The sequence below is a fragment of the Elephantulus edwardii genome, unplaced genomic scaffold, assembly GCF_000299155.1.
Source record: "Elephantulus edwardii isolate Elephantulus edwardi_28Jun2011 unplaced genomic scaffold, EleEdw1.0 scaffold00007, whole genome shotgun sequence".
NCBI lineage: Eukaryota > Metazoa > Chordata > Mammalia > Macroscelidea > Macroscelididae > Elephantulus > Elephantulus edwardii.
Genome location: NW_006399757.1, coordinates 25,786,890 through 25,792,743, shown reverse-complemented (window position 1 = coordinate 25,792,743; position 5,854 = coordinate 25,786,890). Strand labels below are relative to the sequence as shown.

The 5,854-nt window shown below is 40.0% G+C and overlaps 1 pseudogene; it reads left to right on the top strand.

Annotated features, from left to right (window-relative positions):
* The first annotated feature begins 3,876 nt into the window (after positions 1 to 3,876).
* On the top strand, positions 3,877 to 5,784 carry LOC102863958 (annotated as a pseudogene).
* The last annotated feature ends 70 nt before the right edge of the window (positions 5,785 to 5,854 follow it).

Below are 5,854 nucleotides of genomic sequence, written 5' to 3'. Positions count from 1 at the left end.
GGCGGAAAGAATGATGAGACTTTGACTCACATTCTTTAGCCATATTTCTAGGAGCTGCTATTCCTTGGAAAGGGACATGATGTTGGAAATGGTGGAGGGTCCGCAAAGGAGAAGAAGACCCTCAACCAGGTGGACTGACAAAGTGACAACTGCAATGGGCTCTTGTGTGTCAGGAAATGTGAGTGCAGGACAGGACTGGGTTCATATATTTGGTTCATAGTGTCACTATTAGTCGTACTCGATTCAATGGCAATCTAACAACAACATACTTGGACCAGGAAAAAGTCCTCAGAACAGAGTAGGGAAACACTGCATGGTTCAAAATCATGAAGGCAGTGTGTCAGGGATGTGTCCTGTCTCCATACCTTCTCAACCTATATGCAGAACAGATCATTCAGGAGTCTGGGCTTCATGAGGAGAAATGTAGCATCAGGATCGGAGGAAGACTCATCAGCAACCTACGTTAAGCAGATGACACAATCTTGCTCTCTGAAACTGAGGAGAACCTGAAGCACTTGCAGCATAAGGTAATGGATTGAAGCCTAACATCAAGAAGACAAAGATTCTCACCACTGAGCCAATTGGCAGCACCAGGATGGATGGAGAAGATATTGAGATTGTTAACAGTTACTGCTTGCTTGGCTCTACAATCAACACTCCTAGCACCAGTAGTCAGGAAATAAAAAGATTAATTGCATTAGGTAAACCTGGTGTCAGGGACCTTCCCAGAATACTGAGGAGCATGTCAGTCTGGAGACTAAGGTGTGCCTGATTCAGTCCAGGGTCTTTGCAATTACTTGCTATGCATCAGAGAGCTGTACAATGACTAGGGATGATTATAAAAAGAATTGATGTCTTTGAGCTGTGATGCTGGAGAAGAGTCTTGACCATAACATGGACTACCAAAGAACAAATAGGTCTGTCTTGGAAAGGATGAAACCAAGTTTCTCTTTGGAGGCTTTGGGAATGTGGCCAGAAGAGACTGATCTTTGGATAAGGACATCATGCTTGGAAGGGTGGAAGAACAGTGCAGGAGAGGAAGATGCAGGATGAGAGATTGATTCAGTAACTAGGTCAATGGGGGTAGGTGTGTCAGAATCATTGAGACTGGCTTAGGACAGGGCAGGCTTCAGAGCTGTTGTACGTAGGGTCCCTATGAGTCGCAGGTGACTCAGCAGCACATAACAACAAAAACAACTACCTTCCCAAGCATTATGATTACCTGCAGAGATTGGCTCCTCCTGACATGTGCTCTATATGCAGTGCCTACTAAGATGTAGTACTCTCACTGGATACAAGAAGCTCTTCTGGGTTGGTATTAAGATCAGAACTGGAATAATTTACATACATATTGTAAGAAGTGGAAGATATAACCTACACTGTACATTTTTCTCTTAAAAAAATATGTATGTGATCCATTTCATCCTATTCATAAAGTCATAGGAAGCCAAAAGAATTCTTGGAGTCCCTTCCCAGAGCTGAGATTTCTTGCACAGGTCTACCCAAAGTTGTTTGCTTTCTACCCTTTCATTTCATGATGATATAAAAGGCATGGCAGAGAGAAAGAAGACAACCAAATGACAAGTTCCTCTTACACAATAGCCATGGAAACCACTGGTTCTCTGAACTTAAGAACTTAGAACCTAGCACAATTTTAATTCATAGTGTTCTGAGGAGAAAAAGAAAGTTATTGTTTTATAATTACAAGCCATCAAGTTGTTCATACCCCAAACCCATTGTCATTGAGTTGATTCTCATTCCTAGCAACTCTGAAGGACAGAGTAGAACTGCTCTGTAGGGTTTGCAAGGCTATAAAAATCTTTACAGAAGTAGACTGCTTCATCTTTCTCCAATAGTTTGGTTGATAAATTGAAATTTTCAACAGTCCGATTGTTGGTGTTATGTACTTCCAAGTCGACTGTGAGCAGACACTGTCAACAACAAATCTGAACCCTGCCCTATCCTGTGCCGTCTTCACACCTCCAACATACTCAAGCCCATTGTTACAGTCACCATGCCAATTCATCTGATTCCAAGTATGATGTCCTCCTCCAAGGACTGACCCCTCCTAACAACATGCCCAAAGTATGTGAGATGAAGTTTCACCATCCTTGCCTCTAAATAGCACCCTGGTTTGACATTCTCCAGGATAGACTTGTTTGTTCTCTTGGCAATCCATGGGATATTCAATAGTACTACAATACCACAACTCAATTATTCGCATGGATCCTTCTTTTGTCATCCTTAGTGATGGTCCAACTTTCAGATGCACAGCAAGTAATGGAAAAGCTCATGATTTGGATCAGATTCACCTTAGTCTTTAAAGTGACATCACTATTCTTTAGTATCCTCACAGCAGATTTTCCTGCACCATGTCCTTCGATTTATTGACTGCTAGTATCAAGAGTGTTGATTGTGGATCCAAGATGAAATCATTCACAACTTAAGTCTTTTATCCACCTATCGTGATGTTTTCTTTTAGTCTAATGATGAAGATTTTTGTTTTCTTGATGTTGAAAGTAATCCATATTGAGGCTAGAGTCTTTTATCTTCTTTGGCAAGCACTTCAAGTCCTCCTCATTTTCAATGAACAAGGTTATGGTTATATCATGCAGAAAGCAAGTCTCCTCTGGTCCTGATGCCACATTCTTCTTTAAAAACTACAGCTTCTCAAAGGATTTGTTCAGAATACAAATTAAATGTTTGCAGAGAAAGGATATAACCCTGATGCACATCTTTCTTGATTTTTAACCATGCAGTCTCACTTTGCTGGGGTCAAACAACAGCCTCTTGGACTAGGTATAGGTTTCACATGAGCACAATGAAGTGTTCAGAGATCCCCTTCCTTCTCAATATTTGGCATAGTTTGCTATGATACCCATGGTTAAATACCTTTGCATTGTCTAGAAATCACAGACAGACATCCTTCTGGTATTTTCTGCTTTACATAAAGTCCTTCTAAAACTAATAATGATATCCTTGGTGCCATAGCCTCTTCTAAACCTGGCTTTAATTTCTGGCAGTTCTCTGTTGATGTACTGTTGTAGCCATTTTTAAATAATCTTCAGTAAGATCTTGCTTGCATATGGTATTGATATTGTTCTATAATTTCCACATTCTGTTGGACTATCTGTTTCAAGAAAGGGAATAAATCTGAATCTCTTACAGTCAGTTGGCCAGGTAGCTGTCTTTCAGATTTCTTGGCACAGACTCGTGAGCATGGACAGGGCTGCATCTATTTATCTATCTGTGGGAATATGTCAATTGATATCCCATCAATTCCTGAGGGCATTATATTTTGCCATTGTCATCAGTGCAGCTTGAATCTTGTCCTTATTTTATTACTTCACCACCAGAGCTCCTTAACAAGTTATTAGTTCCATAAAATACATTTTTTTTGCCATTGTATGATTTTTAATTTATTTTTTTAATTTTTTTTGTTATCATGAAGATTTTGTTTTATGTTGGGAACACTGACAATAAACAACATAATAGCTTGAATATCAGTGGATGTAACTCATTTGGGGATAAAGGGATTTTCCACTATATCAATGAAACTTTATGATTTTTTATAATTATATATTGAGATTTTATTGTAAGTTTATAAAGAACTTGGATTTCCGTTCATTCTTTGTTGCACATTTTCCTCGCTGCCCTCCTATCCCCCCTAGTTCACTTTTTTCTTTGGAAAAAAAGTTCTTTCACTGTTCCACAGTACCTCCGCCCCAAAGCACTTTACTCTTCAGCTCTTATTCTGGACTCTTGTCATATCAGTAATACCTAATCATATATTCCTTTTATACAGTTCTCTCCCTCATTTATTTCAATGCCGTGCAGATTATTTACCCCATCTTTTCTTAGTTTCCCCCAACTACCATGTCATTCCTGTTTTGTAAGAGTCGCATTATGCAGTATTTGTCTTTTTGTGACTGAGAGATTTATTTCACTCAGAATAATGTCCTCCAAGGTCACCTTTTTTAAAATTATTATTAATTTTAATGAAAGTTTACAGAGATTTTGGATTTCCATTCATTCACTGTTGCACTTTTCTCCCTGCCGACCCCTACCCTCCAGTTCATTCTTTTCTTTGAAAAGTGAAAGAAAAATTATCTCATTGCTATACAAACCCTCCCTCAAGTCCATTCCACTCTCCAGCTTTCATTCTGCACTCCTGTCATGACAAAAATGCATAATCATATATCCCTTTTAAACAGTTCTCTCTCTCATCTGTTTCAATGAAGTGTACATAATTTATCCCATCTCTCTCAGTCTTCCCCCCAACCCTTATGTCAGTCCTGTTTTATGACAGTGGTACTATGCAATATTTGTACTTTTGGGGTCACCTATTTTGTATAATATTTCATGAATTCTTTGTTTTTCAGTGCTGCATAATATTCTATTATGTGGATATACCTACCACAGGTTCTCTATCCATTTGTTTGTTGATGGGTACTTGGGTTGTTTGCAACTCTTTGCTATTGTGAACAAAGCAGCAATAAACATGGGTGTGCATAATTCTGCTTGGGTGGCAGTTATGATTTCTTTAGGATATATTCCCAGTAGTAGAATTGCTGGGTCAATTGGTATTTCTATTTTCAACTTTTTGAGAAAGTGCCATACTGCTTTCCATAGTGATTACACCATTTTACACTTTCACCAACAGTGAATAAGGGTTCCAGTTTCTCCACAGCCTCACCAGCATTTATTGTTTGCTGCTCTGTTGAATTGTGCTGTTCTTCCTGGGGTGAGATGATATCTCATGGTTGTTTTGATTTGCATCTCTCATAGAGCTAGGGATTTTGAACATTTCTTCATGTGTTTGCTCGCCATCTGAATGTCTTCTTTGGTGAAGTGTCTATTCTTATTCTGTACGTATTTTGCAGTTGGGTTGTTTATCTTGTTGTGGTGCTCAAGTATTCTATAAATCTTAGATAGTATGGTACTGGTACAATGAGAGACACATAGTTCGATGGAATAGAATTGAGAACACAGAAATCAGCCCATCTACCCAAGGTCAACTGATTTTTGACAAAGAGATGAAATCAGTTATTTAAGTGGGGAAATGACAGTCTTTTAAACAAATAGTGTTGGCAAAATTGGAAAATTATCTGGAAAACACTCAAATAAGACCCACATCTCACACCATACACAAAAAACAACTCAAAGTTGATCAAGGACCTAGGACTAAAACCAAGGACTCTCAGCTTCATTAGAGAAAAGCTTGGGACAGTCAGTCGCAGACCGTGCTAGGTTGCCACTGCCACTGCTGCCATTGTGCCAACCCCTCAGTTCTCACAGAGGCTGGGCAACACTCCATAATTGGAGACAAGCCAATCTGGGGACAGATTGGATTCAGCTTTACTCAACATTACTACCAGTTATTTTTTAACGACAGAGTCCAACTAGGTGAAATTTATATTGACATTCCATGCCTTGTGTGGGAAGGACAACAGTTCCAGGGGAAAGCTGCCATTGTGGAGACATTGTCTAGCCTTCTGTTCCAGAAAATCTAGCATAGCATCACATCACAGTCCATCAGCCCACGCCAGATAGCTGTATCCTCAACGTGGTTGTGGGCCAGCTCACGGCTGATTAAGGCCCCATCACATCACAGTCCATCAGCCCACGCCAGATAGCTGTATCCTCAACGTGGTTGTGGGCCAGCTCACGGCTGATTAAGGCCCCATCATGGGCTTTCACCAGATGCTCCTATTAAAGAACTTCAATGATGCTTGGGTTTGCACCAATGATATGTTCAGGCTTTCTCTGCACAACTTCGGCTGACCTCGTCCCAGCCAGGCATTAATGCTGTTTCCTCCTCCCTCCTTTTCCCGATACTATTCACACTCCTCCA